At 47.5% G+C, this 16,233-nt stretch overlaps 1 pseudogene across 1 annotated transcript in view; it reads left to right on the top strand.

The window, feature by feature from the left end:
* LOC308196956 (ubiquitin carboxyl-terminal hydrolase 42-like) overlaps positions 1 to 15,518 on the top strand; it is a 559,714-nt pseudogene extending 544,196 nt beyond the window's left edge. Inside the window, exons 4-16 of the transcript in view lie at positions 6,806 to 6,916; positions 7,077 to 7,179; positions 7,343 to 7,410; positions 7,567 to 7,637; positions 8,172 to 8,254; positions 9,484 to 9,595; positions 9,956 to 10,096; positions 10,290 to 10,390; positions 10,851 to 10,992; positions 11,672 to 12,380; positions 12,751 to 12,839; positions 13,168 to 14,268; positions 14,767 to 15,518. The product of the transcript in view is annotated as a ubiquitin carboxyl-terminal hydrolase 42-like (transcript). The remainder of the gene's footprint in view (positions 1 to 6,805; positions 6,917 to 7,076; positions 7,180 to 7,342; positions 7,411 to 7,566; positions 7,638 to 8,171; positions 8,255 to 9,483; positions 9,596 to 9,955; positions 10,097 to 10,289; positions 10,391 to 10,850; positions 10,993 to 11,671; positions 12,381 to 12,750; positions 12,840 to 13,167; positions 14,269 to 14,766) is intronic.
* Positions 15,519 to 16,233: the final 715 nt, after the last annotated feature.

The following is a 16,233-nucleotide window of genomic DNA, read 5'->3' as shown; positions in this document are numbered from 1 at the left end:
TGGGGATGCAGTGCAGTGAGTCCAGAGAGTGCTCTGGCACCACTGGGGATGCACTGCAGTGAGACCAGAGATTGCACTGGTACGATTGGGGATGCACTGCAGTGAGTCCAGAGAGTGCACTGGCACCACTGGGGATGCACCCCGGTGAGTCCAGAGAGTGCACTGGCACCACTGGGGATGCACCCCGGTGAGTCCAGAGAGTGCACTGTCACCACTGGGGATGCAGTGCAGTGAGCTCAGAGAGTGCACTGGCACCACTGGGGATGCACTGCAGTGAGTCCAGAGAGTGCACTGGCACCACTGGGGATGCAGTGCAGTGAGTCCAGAGAGTGCACTGGCACCACTGGGAGTGCAGTGCAGTGAGTCCAGAGAGTGCACTGGCACCAGTGGGGATGCACTGCAGTGAGTCCAGAGAGTGCACTGGCACCACTGGGGATGCACCCCGGTGAGTCCAGAGAGTGCACTGGCACCACTGGGGATGCATCCCGGCAAGTCCAGAGAGTGCACTGGCACCTCCGGGGATGCAGTGCCGTGAGTCCAGAGAGTGCACTGGCACCAATGGGGATGCAGTGCAGTGAGTCCAGAGAGTGCTCTGGCACCACTGGGGATGCACTGCAGTGAGACCAGAGATTGCACTGGTACGATTGGGGATGCACTGCAGTGAGTCCAGAGAGTGCACTGGCACCACTGGGGATGCACCCCGGTGAGTCCAGAGAGTGCACTGTCACCACTGGGGATGCAGTGCAGTGAGCTCAGAGAGTGCACTGGCACCACTGGGGATGCAGTGCAGTGAGTCCAGAGAGTGCACTGGCACCACTGGGGATGCACTGCAGTGAGTCCAGAGAGTGCACTGGCACCACTGGGGATGCAGTGCAGTGAGTCCAGAGAGTGCACTGGCACCACTGGGGATGCAGTGCAGTGAGCTCAGAGAGTGCACTGGCACCACTGGGGATGCAGTGCAGTGAGTCCAGAGAGTGCACTGGCACCACTGGGGATGCAGTGCAGTGAGTCCAGAGAGTGCACCTGCACCAGTGGGGATGCAGTGCAGTGAGTCCAGAGAGTGCACTGGCACCACTGGGGGTGCATTGCAGTGAGTCCAGAGAGGTCACTGGCACCACTGGGAATGCAGTGCAGTGAGTCCAGAGAGTGCACTGGCACCACTGGGGATGCACCCCGGTGAGTCCAGAGAGTGCACTGGCACCACTGGGGATGCACCCCGGCAGGTCCAGAGAGTGCACTGTCACCACTGGGATGCAGTGCAGTGAGTCCAGAGAGTGCCCTGGCACCACTGGGGATGCAGTGCAGTGAGTCCAGAGAGTGCACGGGCACCACTGGGGATGCAGTGCAGTGAGTCCAGAGAGTGCACCTGCACCAGTGGGGATGCAGTGCAGTGAGTCCAGAGAGTGCACTGGCACCACTGGGGGTGCATTGCAGTGAGTCCAGAGAGGTCACTGGCACCACTGGGGATGCACTGCAGTGAGACCAGAGATTGCAGTGGCACCACTGGGGATGCAGTGCAGTGAATCCAGAGAGTGCACTGGAACGATTGGGGTTGCACTGCAGGGAGTCCAGAGAGTGCACTGGCACCACCTGGGATGCAATGCAGTGAGTCCAGGGAGTGCACTGGCACCACTGGGGATGCACTGCAGTGACTCAAGAGAGCGCACTGGCACCACTGGGGATGCAGTGCAGTGAGTCCAGAGAGTGCACTGGCACCACTGGGGATGCAGTGCAGTGAGTCCAGAGAGTGCACTGGCACCACTGGGGATGCAGCGCAGTGAGTCCAGAGAGTGCACTGGCACCACTGGGGATGCACTGCAGTGAGTCCAGAGAGTGCACTGGCACCACTGGGGATTCACTGCAGTGAGTCCAGAGAGTGCACTGGCACCACTGGGGATACACTGCAGTGAGTCCAGAGAGTGCACTGGCACTACTGGGGATGCAATGGAGTGAGTCCAGAGAGTGCACTGGCACCACTGGGGATGCACTGCAGTGACTCAAGAGAGCGCACTGGCACCACTGGGGATGCAGTGCAGTGAGTCCAGAGAGTGCACTGGCACCACTGGGGATGCCGTGCGGTGAGTCCAGAGAGTGCACTGGCACCACTGGGGGTGCAGTGCAGTGAGTCCAGAGAGGTCACTGGCACCACTGGGTATGCAGTGCAGTGAGTCCAGAGAGTGCACTGGCACCACTGGGGATGCACCCCGGTGAGTCCAGAGAGTGCACTGGCACCACTGGGGATGCACCCCGGCAGGTCCAGAGAGTGCACTGTCACCACTGGGATGCAGTGCAGTGAGTCCAGAGAGTGCCCTGGCACCACTGGGGATGCAGTGCAGTGAGTCCAGAGAGTGCACGGGCACCACTGGGGATGCACTACAGTGAGTCCAGAGAGTGCACTGGTACCACTGGGGATGCACTGCAGTGAGTCCAGAGAGTGCACTGGCACCACTGGGGATGTGGTGCAATGAGTCCAGAGAGTGCACTGGCACCACTGAGGATGCACTGCAGTGAGACCAGAGATTGCAGTGGCACCACTGGGGATGCAGTGCAGTGAATCCAGAGAGTGCACTGGAACGATTGGGGATGCACTGCAGGGAGTCCAGAGAGTGCACTGGCACCACCTGGGATGCAATGCAGTGAGTCCAGGGAGTGCACTGGCACCACTGGGGATGCACTGCAGTGACTCAAGAGAGCGCACTGGCACCACTGGGGATGCAGTGCAGTGAGTCCAGAGAGTGCACTGGCACCACTGGGGATGCAGCGCAGTGAGTCCAGAGAGTGCACTGGCACCACTGGGGATGCAGCGCAGTGAGTCCAGAGAGTGCACTGGCACCACTGGGGATGCACTGCAGTGAGTCCAGAGAGTGCACTGGCACCACTGGGGATTCACTGCAGTGAGTCCAGAGAGTGCACTGGCACCACTGGGGATACACTGCAGTGAGTCCAGAGAGTGCACTGGCACTACTGGGGATGCAATGGAGTGAGTCCAGAGAGTGCACTGGCACCACTGGGGATGCACTGCAGTGACTCAAGAGAGCGCACTGGCACCACTGGGGATGCAGTGCAGTGAGTCCAGAGAGTGCACTGGCACCACTGGGGATGCCGTGCGGTGAGTCCAGAGAGTGCACTGGCACCACTGGGGGTGCAGTGCAGTGAGTCCAGAGAGGTCACTGGCACCACTGGGTATGCAGTGCAGTGAGTCCAGAGAGTGCACTGGCACCACTGGGGATGCACCCCGGTGAGTCCAGAGAGTGCACTGGCACCACTGGGGATGCACCCCGGCAGGTCCAGAGAGTGCACTGTCACCACTGGGATGCAGTGCAGTGAGTCCAGAGAGTGCAATGGCACCACTGGGGATGCAGTGCAGTGAGTCCAGAGAGTGCACTGGCACCACTGGGGATGCACTACAGTGAGTCCAGAGAGTGCACTGGTACCACTGGGGTGCACTGCAGTGAGTCCAGAGAGTGCACTGGCACCACTGGGGATGTGGTGCAATGAGTCCAGAGAGTGCACTGGCACCACTGAGGATACACTGCAGTGAGACCAGAGATTGCAGTGGCACCACTGGGGATGCAGTGCAGTGAATCCAGAGAGTGCACTGGAACGATTGGGGATGCACTGCAGGGAGTCCAGAGAGTGCACTGGCACCACCTGGGATGCAATGCAGTGAGTCCAGGGAGTGCACTGGCACCACTGGGGATGCACTGCAGTGACTCAAGAGAGCGCACTGGCACCACTGGGGATGCAGTGCAGTGAGTCCAGAGAGTGCACTGGCACCACTGGGGATGCAGCGCAGTGAGTCCAGAGAGTGCACTGGCACCACTGGGGATGCAGTGCAGTGAGTCCAGAGAGTGCACTGGCACCACTGGGGATTCACTGCAGTGAGTCCAGAGATTGCCCCGGCACCACTGGGGATGCAGTGCAGTGAGTCCAGAGAGTGCAGTGGCACCACTCGCGATGCACTGCAGTGAGTCCAAAGAGTGCACTGGCACCATTGGGGATGCAGTGCAGTGAGTCCAGAGAGTGCACTGGCACCACTGGGAATGCAGTGCAGTGAGCTCAGAGAGTGCACTGGCACCACTGGGGATGCAGTGCAGTGAGCTCAGAGAGTGCACTGGCACCACTGGTGATGCAGTGCAGTGAGTCCAGGGAGTGCACTGGCACCACTGGGGATGCAGTGCTGTGAGTCCAGAGAGTGCACTGGCACCACTAGGGATGCAGTGAAATGAGTCCAGAGAGTGCACTGGCACCACTGGGGATGCAGTGCAGTGAGTTCAGAGAGTGCACTGGCACCACTGGGGATGCAGTGCGGTGAGTCCAGAGAGCGCACTGGCACCACTGGGGATGCACTGCAGTGAGTCCAGAGATGGCACTGGCACTATTTGGGATGCACCCCGGTGAGTCCAGAGAGTGCACTGGCACCACTGGGAATGCACTGCACTGAGTCCAGAGAGGTCACTGGCACCACTGGGGATGCAGTGCAGTGAGTCCAGAGAGTGCCCTGGCACCACTGGGGATGCAGTGCAGTGAGTCCAGAGAGTGCACTGGCACCAGTGGGGATGCAGTGCAGTGAGTCCAGAGAGTGCACTGGCACCACTGGGGATGCAGTGCAGTGAGTCCAGAGAGTGCACTGGCACCACTGGGGATGCAGTGCCGTGAGTCCAGAGAGTGCACTGGCACCACTGGGGATGCACTGCAGTGAGTCCAGAGAGTGCACTGGCACCAATGGCAATGCAGTGCAGTGAGTCCAGAGAGTGCCTTGGCACCACTGGGGATGCAGTGCAGTGAGTCCACAGAGGGCACTGGCACCACTGGGGATGCAGTGCAGTGAGTCCAGAGAGTGCACTGGCACCACTGGGGATGCAGTGCCGTGAGTCCAGAGTGTGCACTGGCACCACTGGGGATGCAGTGCAGTGAGTCCAGAGAGTGCACTGGCACCAGTGGGGATGCAGTGCTGTGAGTCCAGAGAGTGCACTGGCACCACTGGGGGTGCAGTGCAGTGATTCCAGAGAGTGCACTGGCACCAGTGGGGATGCACTGCAGTGAGTCCAGAGAGTGCACTGGCACCACTGGGGATGCAGTGCGGTGAGTCCAGAGAGCGTACTGGCACCACCGGGGATGCAGTGAAATGAGTCCAGAGAGCGCACTGGCACCACCGGGGATGCAGTGCCGTGCTTCCAGAGAGTGCACTGGCACCACTGGGGATGCAGTGCAGTGAGTCCAGAGAGTGCACTGGCACCACTGGGGATGCACTGCAGTGAGTCCAGAGAGTGCACTGGCACCATTGGGGATGCAGTGCAGTGAGTCCAGAGAGTGCACTGGCACCACTGGGGATGCAGTGCAGTGAGTCCAGAGAGTGCACTGGCACCACTGGGGATGCAGTGCAGTGAGCTCAGAGAGTGCACTGGCACCACTGGGGATGCAGTGCAGTGAGTCCAGAGAGTGCACTGTCACCACTAGGGATGCAGTGCAGTGAGTCCAGAGAGGTCACAGGCAACACTGGGGATGCAGTGCAGTGAGTCCAGAGAGTGCACTGGCACCACTGGGGATGCAGTGCCGTGAGTCCAGAGAGTGCCCTGGCACCACCGGGGATGCACTGCAGTGAGTCCAGAGAGGGCACTGGCACCACTGGGGATGCAGTGCAGTGAGTCCAGACAGTGCACTGGCACTACTGGGGATGCAGTGGAGTGAGTCCAGAGAGTGCACTGGCACCACTGGGGATGCACTGCAGTGAGTCCAGAGAGTGCACTGGCACCACTGGGGATGCAGTGCAGTGACTCAAGAGAGTGCACTGGCACCACTGGGGATGCACTGCAGTGAGTCCAGAGAGTGCACTGGCCCCACTGGGGATGTAGTGCAGTGAGTCCACAGAGGGCACTGGCACCACTGGGGATGCAGTGCAGTGAGTCCAGAGAGTGCACTGGCACCACTGGGGTTGCAGTGCAGTGAGTCCAAAGAGTGCACTGGCACCATTGGGGATGCAGTGCAGTGAGTCCCGAGAGTGCACTGGCACCACTGGGGATGCAGTGCAGTGAGTCCAGAGAGGTCACTGGCACCACTGGGTATGCAGTGCAGTGAGTCCAGAGAGTGCACTGGCACCACTGGGGATGCAGTGCAGTGAGTCCAGAGAGTGCACTGGCACCACTGGGGATGCAGTGCAGTGAGTCCAGAGAGTGCACTGGCACCACTGGGGATGCAGTGCAGTGACTCAAGAGAGTGCACTGGCCCCACTGGGGATGTAGTGCAGTGAGTCCACAGAGGGCACTGGCACCACTGGGGATGCAGTGCAGTGAGTCCAGAGAGTGCACTGGCACTACTGGGGATGCAGTGCAGTGAGTCCAAAGAGTGCACGGGCACCACTGGGGATGCAGTGCAGTGAGTCCAGAGAGTGCACTGGCACCACTGGGGATGCAGTGCAGTGAGTCCAGAGAGTGCACTGGCACCACTGGGGATGCAGTGCAGTGAGCTCAGAGAGTGCTGAAAATAACCCACGTTCTCTTAATGCTGTATCATCAAGGTCAAATATTCTTTCCTCATACATTTTGCAACCTGTGGAGTTCACATTCCTGTCAGCCTTTACAAACGTGACTTTGCAGTAGTCTTTTAGATTTCTCATCACAAAATGCACTTGAATACAGGCTTAATGGATATTTTTATTCTATAAAGTTGTGTGAAATGAAATGTTAGGAGACTGTTGGGACAAGGAGAGTGGATATTGTATCTATAGTTTAAATGTTACTTATATGTTTGTTTGTAGTTATGTCTGTTTCGCTAGACTGGGATGCTTTCTTCTTTCACTCTTCAGGTCGTGAACAAGATTTTTGCATGATGTGCACGATGGAGACTCACATTAACCAGGCCCTGCGTTGCACTGTTGATGCCATCGAGCCTACGCGTGTTATCAATAATCTCAGTCGTAAGTGGCTTCAGATGTGTTTCTTTTTCAGCATCTTGTAATCTTCAAATAATTATTTGATGTGTATAAATGGTTTTAACACTGTAAAGAAGAGAGATTTTAGAAACAGGAGAATTACTTCATTTTTAAATGAGGTGAATACTATCATCTTCTTATTTAGGAATAGGACAACATTTCCGTTTTGGCAGTCAAGAAGACACACACGAGTTCTTGCGCTATACTGTTGATGCTATGCAGGAAGCGTGCTTGAATGGAAGCACCAAGTAAGCATAAACAAATTCACTTTTATACGTTCTCTAGCACCTTTTAGGCCTTTATTTACTATCAAAACTGAAAGTCTAGGTCATCCTTGGTTTTCATAAAACTCTTTGAAGAGTTAACTGTGTGCCTTAAATCTTCTGAGGTCTGATTATAATTTATTTCCAGATTGGACAGATCTTCTCAAGCTACCACCATCATTCATCAAATATTTGGAGGATTTCTAAGATCAAGAGGTACTTTTAAAAATATTCCTGTCCTTAGAACTGATCTGTGTCTTTTGTCGGTAGTAAAGCAGTCTGTAGTTTGTCTGAAGTAGTATCTATCGACAACTTGAATGTGGACAGTTAGTCTCCTTCACGTGTTGTTAAGCATTTATATTTTGCTTCCAGTGAAGTGCTTGAATTGCAAAGCAGTTTCGGATACATATGAGGCATTTCTTGATATCACTTTGGATGTAAAGGTAGGAGGTTTTGTAAATATAATTCATGATGTTTAAGTACATGTATAACTTTCTAAATTAAACTTGTTTAACTTAAAAAACCAAACCACGTACAATGTTAAAATATAAGAGCTTGGTGGTGGTTAGAAAGTGGATTGGACTTTGTCCTTCTGTGGAACCCCTGTAAATAGTCTCCACGTCTGCATTGGGTTTAAGGGGAAAGAATTTTATTGCTGCGCAAAGTATAATACTGTCACACTTCTTTGTTGTTCTACCTCAATATACGTCTAATTGTTAGACTGTTGGATTTGTTGCCAGTATTGATGACAAAGCACACTATAGATGCTGTCTGCGTTACTGGAAAATGATTTGTTTCAAAGTAGAATGACTTCCAGGTGAGGTAAACGCTGAGCATGCTCTTTCTGCCTCCTTCTTGACAGTGCTCATAGTAGATCGCTTAAGTATGTGTTAGTCAGGTTCTCTTATAAACTCCTAGTGCGTCTCTGGAATTTTGAATTTACAGTGACTTTACGCTCTTCTCTCTCGCTCCTCTAGGCGGTTTCATCTGTTACCAGAGCTCTAGAACTATTTGTGAAACCTGAAGAGCTGGATGGAGAGAATTGCTATAAATGTAGCGAGTAAGATTATTACTAATTATGTCTTAATACTAGATATTAGTTTTATATATTACATGACTTAGAGCGTAAGTTATCCTTTAACTTCATTTAGAAATAAGGAGACGCAGCTTTGTTGTTGTTGTTGTTGCTTCATTTTCTAGTAGTGGTGAGCTGAAGCAAGGAGCTATGGAGAATGATTTGGAGTGGAAGGCAGCAGCAGGTTCCTACAGGTCCTAGCGTTCACTGTGAAACAAAGTTAGATTGAGTGTCAGGGAATGTGAGCTGGCTCTGTGGTAATGAATGTTAGCAGCCTGTGCTGGCTCACTAAACAGCGTCTTGCACAGCTCTTGAACTGTGAAACCTGTCGATGTGGACTAATGTCCGAAATGAGCTCCCTTAAGCCTAACCCGTGCACAGGGAAAGCCTGTTGAGTTCAGGCGCTCTCTGTGCTGATCAATATGTAAGATGTTTCTACGTATGTGAGAAACAATTGAACATTTGCATAAGATGGTTTGGCAAAACAAGCTGTTAGTCAAACGTCCCCTCAGAAAAGCACAGAGTGCCCGGCTCAGTTCTGTAGAATTCATGCCTGACCCCTCTAAATGAAAAATGCAGTATCCACTTCTTGTTGTTGGATACTAAGGAAATTAGGGTGTCGAATCAAGAGCGTCCAATAGGTTATTAAAGCAATTTAATCCCAGGTTCGTCTTGGCCTGCGGATCCTAGAAAGCAACATGCAGCGTATTCAGGATTCTCATAAGTGATGTCTGAGGAAGAGAAAGAACTGTAATAGCACCTCACATCTGAATTGCATGGTCCTTCCTTAATGTGCTCTTTGAGGTGTGATCGGTTCAGTCACACTTAAAGCCAGAATTTTCCGTCTTTTTGTGAGCTTAAAAGGAAAGGCCTTGCACATGTACAGTACTTTTTCCATTGCTGATAACTGTTATTAGTCTTATATATAACTCATTTTTACTATTTTTTGTTTATATTTTATAACTCCCTGGTAATACGCTTTCGTGAGAGATTCCTGTTCCCGCTGTGCTCTGAGTTGTTGGTAAAACTTACCTTCTTCTCTGTATTAACAAACGTGACATGCAGTGCATGGGTTTATGAAAAGAAAAAACCAAACATATGATGCAAGTAAATATCATTCAAATAGCATAAGCATGCATGAGACATTAAAACGAGTTTGTTTTGGGGGCAAAAAAGATGATGCTTTCAAACACTTGTCTCTGCTTGTTTTTAAGGTGTAAAAAGATGGTTCCTGCATCCAAGAGATTTACCATACACCGTTCTTCCAACGTTCTCACAATATCACTGAAAAGATTTGCAGATTTCACAGGTGGAAAGATCAACAAGGTATATTTCCCGCTGTAATGCAACTTTGTCATCATGTAATGGGACATCCCCCAAAGCTGAAAGTTGTTAATATTTTCAGACAATAATTGTAGACTAACGACTATGGCTTATTCTTTCTCTTAATATCAGTAAAGTTCCTGCTTGACAAGAAGCATATACTTTCCTCTGAGAAGGCTAATTCATCAGAAAACAGTTGTCTGCAACTTCTAGTATTAAACGTTGCTTATGGGAAGACTTATTTTTAGTGAATCAAGAGATATATTCATATAATTCCAGTCTCTGTTTTTTGGAAGTGTTTTTCTCTGGCTAGTCCGCGAAGTACTCTGATATAATTTTTCTATCTTCTTGGTCTCTCTTTAGGAAGTAAAATATCCTGAGTATTTGGACCTCCGAGCCTACATGTCTCAATCAAGTGGAGAACCACTCATCTATGCCTTATATGCGGTGCTGGTGCATCATGGTATCAACTGTCGCTCAGGACACTATGTATGCTACATAAAGGTAGAAGTCAACATCATTTCTAACAGGGTAAAGGTTGTGCTGGCAAACCAGTTCAAGTGTTACTAGTAGTACTGTTTCTAGGGAAAAAGATTTCATTATATGTTTATTTGACACGTGTGTATTTTATTGCTATCTGTGATTTCATTTGGAAAACATGCAATTCATCTGAAGATATCGTTGTCTTTATTTGCAGGCTGGTAATGGACTTTGGTATCAGATGAATGATGCAAAAGTAGTCCGTACTGACATTAAAAGAGTTCTTGGTCAGCAAGCTTACTTACTTTTTTATATCAGGTAATAACAAGTATTCAAATGTGTTCAGAAGAGATTTACTCTCCTGTTATTGATACTTTTCTTTTTGCAAGTGTTTTTCTTTCTCTCCCAGGAAAAGATGATTATTTCTCTAATTCAGTTCTGTCTAACCTGAAATTCTCTGTCATTTATTATCTTTTGTTGCTTGGCCTTAAACTGCAGCACTTGTGTAAATTGCTGTATATGTGTTATCTGTAGCTGGCTAATTTAGAGAAGGAGAGAAATGAAGGCCATCTGTGGTGTAAGAATGAATTATTGCTCTGAAAGTGATAGTCATAGTAGGAAGACTGTTACCTACTTTTCAGTTTGTAGTCTTGGCTAAGTCTTCTGTAGAGAAGGCTTCCATATCGTATGAACTGTTCCTATAAAATTATAGGATGGGATTTAATCCAAGAGTAGGCCGAAAGAAAAACTAAACTGAGATCACTGCTCTTTTCTGAAGGCGCTATGATTTGACGCTCGGAGAACGTGCTTTTTACTTAGCAGCACCGTCTTATCCCTGTTCATTCCCCCCTGGTCAGCGGGGGGCTAACAGTAAGCAGGCTGGATTTCTGGGACCACGACTTCCTCCTCATATGATTAAGGTAATTTAGGGAAGCGGGAGGGCAGATAATGGCACCAAACGGACAGTGGGTTTGGGGTTTGGTGTGGGGTTTTTTGTTTGGTTTTTGGCATCTTTGTTTTGTTTTCCTTCCCACGCTGCAGCTGTCTTCACAGCCCTCATGCTACAGCCAGAGTCATTCAAACAGTGGTTACTGCTGAATTGCGCAGCCATGCGACTCCATTGTTTATACCTCCTAGACAGCTTTGTAAAGCACAGAGAGCTACGCTCTTTGACAATTTAAGTAGAGTGTACTAATCCTCGAATCATTTAAAAGAGGACTTGTTTTTCCTATCGACGTCACTTTAGCTAAGACAGGGAAACCAAATTGTCTTATTCCTGAGCACCAGAACAATTATTCCAGGCTTTTTGGGGTATGTTTAAAGGGGAAACTAAATATATTTGGGAATAGCTTTAGGCAATGTTAAGTTGTTTGGATGGTTTTCAAAAATGATGTTAATTTGATATCAATATGCAGTAAACCAAAAGCAGGAATTAAATACACTTATGGGACTTGCATTTATCTTTTAAGGGCAGTGTTTTTTGCTTTTTAGGTGTTAAGACCATTTGTAGAAATACTTAGTAGGAGAATGACATGTTTAAAAATGTTAAATGGAGTGTTTCCATTAACCCGTCTTGCAATTTCTTCTTTTTAAATACAGAATTCAAGTCGTTTAAATGGAAATGGATCCATAAAAGAGGATGCAAATACCACTGGTGTCACCCTAAAAAGGCCATCTTCAGCACCACCAATGGCCTGTGTTCAAGAACAGGCGATTACCAGGCCTTCAATTACTGATACGTCAAAAAACCAGAAGATCACCATCAGTATTCACAATAAATTGCCTGCTCGTCAGACTGTGTCACAGCCTGACTGTCTTAGCAGTGCTGTGGAGGATGAAGATCTCTACAAGGCTGTTCCTTCATCCACAATCACAAATTCGGTAAAGCAAATGAAGCAAATACAAATACAAAAAAAAAAAAAAAGAGTTTCTGCTGAAATTTTTGTGGAGCCAAAGGTGAATGGAAATCCTAAACTCAGCTCTGATAACACAGTCCCTTACGGTGCAGAATCTTCAGGAAAATCTGAGGAGGAGTCAAAGGGCTTATTTAAAAGGAATTGCAATGCAATGTGGAATTTTGGTTGGAAAGGTAGTCCGTACATTGCAGAATTCCCATTCTTCCTGTCAGAATGCTGATGAAGGAAGATCCCAGCATGAGCTGCCAAACACTGATTCACTGAATGGTGCTATTAGTTTAGTTCATGAATCTAAAGAAAACGGACTGAAACTTGATGATTCCACTTGCCAAGTTGAACCTGTTAAACCTTGTGAGATGTTCTTTTCTAAAACAAACGGATTGCTTGAAACATAGTAGTTTGCTCCATCGAGAATTTCTCACCCACGATGTATTCGGGAGTGTTTATCATGTTCCTAATTCAGGCGAAATGCTGAGAAAACACAGCACAAATTTGATCGTAACCCTTTGTGATACTATGCCATTAGAATTTGCAGAGCTGAGCTGACATTAGAACTTGTCAGCTTAAGCTGAGCTGAGATAAAAATTCTTAAGTTTCATAAAGTAGATTTTGGGAGGTGAGTTGGCGTTATCTTTGAAGTGTAGATAATGCATACAACACAAAGCGATCTTGCTTAGCATTTAATGTAGAAATTCTGAGAAGACTAGTCCTCAGCACAAATGGTATTTTTTCTGTCTGCTGACTTGTGCGTTTTAGTTGCAGATGCCTGGAGCTATGCCTCCAGTCCCTCGAGAAGTCATCATGGAATCCCTCACGGCCAGCCAGCTGAACAGCTTGTCAGAGGAAAGAAGGTAAAATGAGCACAGTCTGATTAAGACAAGATTTTATGGAAGTTCATGGCGGTTTTATCTGTCTACTAATACTATTTAATGGAAGGATTTAAATCAGTAGAATTCCGTACTGTATGGCCAGTGTTGCGAACAGAACTAATGATCGACACTGTGCATAGCACTCTGATGCAGGCTGGTGCCTCGCGGAGAACTTGTGTTTCTTCATAGAATGTTTTTCCATTTTTCTCCATTATCTGGAGAAACATTGGCTGTTCCCCCGTCGCCCCCACCCCTTTTTTCTCAGAGCAGCAGGTGGAGGGAGACGGAAACGTGTTTTTATTTTGTGCAGTGTCCCGGGACCTCCGAAATCTACTGAGAATGATGAATACCTTGAACAGTACCAATGTGATGACCGTGGAGACAAGGAGAAACCAAGAAGATCAAAAGAACATGAACTGATTTCAGAAGAAAATGTTTTCTACATCAAAGAGTCTTCTGAGACTGGTGAGAAATTGCGGCAAACTTCCCCTCTAAAGTCTGACAGTGAATGTAGTTCTAAGAACCTTTCCTCCTTAGCTGTTACAGATAGATGCCAAGATACAAAGGACGAGACTAAAAAATCTGACAAAGAGCGTTACCAGAGAAAGAGGGAACATTCTCCTACTGAAGAGAAGGAGAGTCAAAAAGATGGTCATTCCAGCAAGAGAAGGTGCTCTCGGAGTGTGGAAGTTGTTAAGCAAAAGCGTCACAAGCAGGAGTATTGGGAGGGAAGCAGGTACAGATCTTCCCATAGTGAAAGGAACAGCCCTGATAATGGCAGAAGACCAGTAAAATATTCAAAGTACAGATCTCGAAGCAGAGGAAGATCAGAACAAGATAGCGCTAGATATTACCATTCCAAAGGGGAAAGAAGTTGGAGCAGAGAAAGATACTATCAAGATGAACCACGGAAATGGGAAAAATGTAGCTATTACAAGGATTACTATTCACCTCATGCAGCAGGAGACAGTAGAGAGAGAAAGTTCTCTCACGGTGATAAAGACTTTGACAAATTGACTCAGACTTACTCCAGCAGGTCACATAAGCGTTATCATTACAAAAGCAGATGGCCTCACGGTTCCCTCTTGAGAGAGGAAGATGTACATCACTTTAGCACACCCAGAGCAGACTCACATCGTTGCTCAGTAGCTCAGCAACATTCTGGAAAACATTCGCGTGAGAGACATGCACTTCCACCTGTGTCAGCTCATTTGGAGAACTGTCGCCAGAAAAAGGCAAAAGAAGGAAACAGAAAAAGACAATATACTCGTGCAGAAGGTAGTGAAAGTGAAATAGAAAGGCAACGCAGAAAGGTAGAAAAGGAGGTTTTAGGTGGTGAAAACATGAAAAAATATAAGAAGTTCTAGAAGAAAAAGAAGTCTGAAGATAAACAGGGAGAGAAGGATTCCAAGTAAGCAGGGATTCCAGCCTAATCAGCATTTTTTTTCCTAATTCTTTTCTGGGTGCTTCTCATGTTTTGTTTTTTTTTTCATAGTTTCTGAGTTATTTAGATAGCATAATCTGGCTGGGGATCATGACTGGGGATCATTAGGTTGATCAGTGAAGACAGGAAAGGTATTGCTGAATTGTGTCAGAGCACTAGCTTTGGACCACGTAGTTCGAATCACATCTGCACACCATTCTGGATTAGGTTAAAATATTTTTTTTTTTTTACTTGCACATATTCCAGAGCTAACCATTGTTAATGATCTGTGTACCAACCAGGACCTATGGTCCTTCAATCTGAGGGCTTAAGTTTGCTGCATCTAAAGGAAGTTACATGTGCACAAAGTACCACAAAATAGCTGACATGCGGCAAATCATCGCCTGTGGTAAAATAAATAAAGTTTTCTGTATGCAACAAGTGCCACATCTTTTTTTCTCTTTTTAACTTGCATGTTTCTTTCAGACTTTATGATTTGTATTTCTCTGCGCTCCACTTTGACAATGCCAATCGCAAGCGTAACAAAAAGAAGAAAAAGGAGAAACATCAGGAAAGTGAAAGGCTTCTTGGAACACTTAGATCCTCGTTTCCAGAAGAAAACCCGGGAGAAGAAGGAAGAATCCCATCCTCCAGATGGCTCTTTATGAGAGCAATGCAGAAGTGAGGGCAGTAAACAACCTCACAAGGAAGGGAAGCCTTCCAGTGCAGGTGAAAGGAAGAAACATCGCATCCAGCGAGTATATTAAAGGTAAGCGGCTGCAGCATGTTTATGGGATTCCTTTTAGATTAATCTAGAGATTATCTAAAACAGTCTTTAAATGCTTGATGACTGAACAGTCTGCTGGATATTAAAATATGTTTTGAAAAATATGTTTCAAATGTTGTTTTTTCAGCTGTGTGGGGAGAACAAATACAGTGGCTATGAATATTTTGGCTATTATTCAGAACAGCATGTGGAGGGATATGTAAACTATGTAATATGTAAAAATATGTACTATGTAAAAATCCTGCTTTTTTTCTCCTTTTTGTTTTTTTTTTTGTCTTTTTCTTTTTTTCCCTGCTATTATAGGTTTAAGAATATAGAGGAATGCGCTGATGGAAGCCATGTAAAGAGTCTCCAAATTTGCATTGGGTTTAAGCGGAAAGAATTTTATGTCTGCACAAATTATGATACTGTCAAAACTTCTTTGTTGTTCTACCTCAATATACATCTAATTGTTAGACTGCTGGATTTGTTGCCAGTATTGATGACAAAGCACACTATAGATGCTGTCTGCGTTACTGGAAAATGATTTGTTTCAAAGTAAAATGACTTCCAGGTGAGGTAAACGCTGAGCATGCTCTTTCTGCCTCCTTCTTGACAGTGCTCATAGTAGATCGCTTAAGTATGTATTAGTCAGGTTCTCTTATAAACTCCTAGTGCGTCTCTGGAATTTTGAATTTACAGTGACTTTACGCTCTTCTCTCTCGCTCCTCTAGGCGGTTTCATCTGTTACCAGAGCTCTAGAACTATTTGTGAAACCTGAAGAGCTGGATGGAGAGAATTGCTACAAATGTAGCGAGTGAGATTATTAACTAATTATGTCTTAATGCTAGATATTAGTTTTATGTATTGCATGACTTAGAGCATAAGTTATCTTTTAACTTCATTTAGAAATAAGGAGACGCAGCTTCGTTGTTGTTGTTGTTGCTTCATTTTGTTTAAACAACTGGTGCACGGAAATAATCCCAAACTTGAAAACGTTACATCTGTTTTGGAAATCTAAGAAGAGTGGCTATTAGCTGATATTGGACTTTTCTCGTAGCATTGTCTGCACCATGGCTTGTCAAGCTTCCTAGGCGTGTAGCTGCATGCTGAAATATTCATATTGGCAGAAGTGAAAAGACATGCCCAGTAAGTAGTGGTGAGCTGAAGCAAGGAGCTGTGGAGAA

Source organism: Anser brachyrhynchus, assembly GCF_964034855.1.
Source record: "Anser brachyrhynchus genome assembly, chromosome: 6".
NCBI lineage: Eukaryota > Metazoa > Chordata > Aves > Anseriformes > Anatidae > Anser > Anser brachyrhynchus.
Note: the sequence above shows the minus strand (reverse complement) of the source record. Positions and strands in the feature narration are given on the sequence as shown.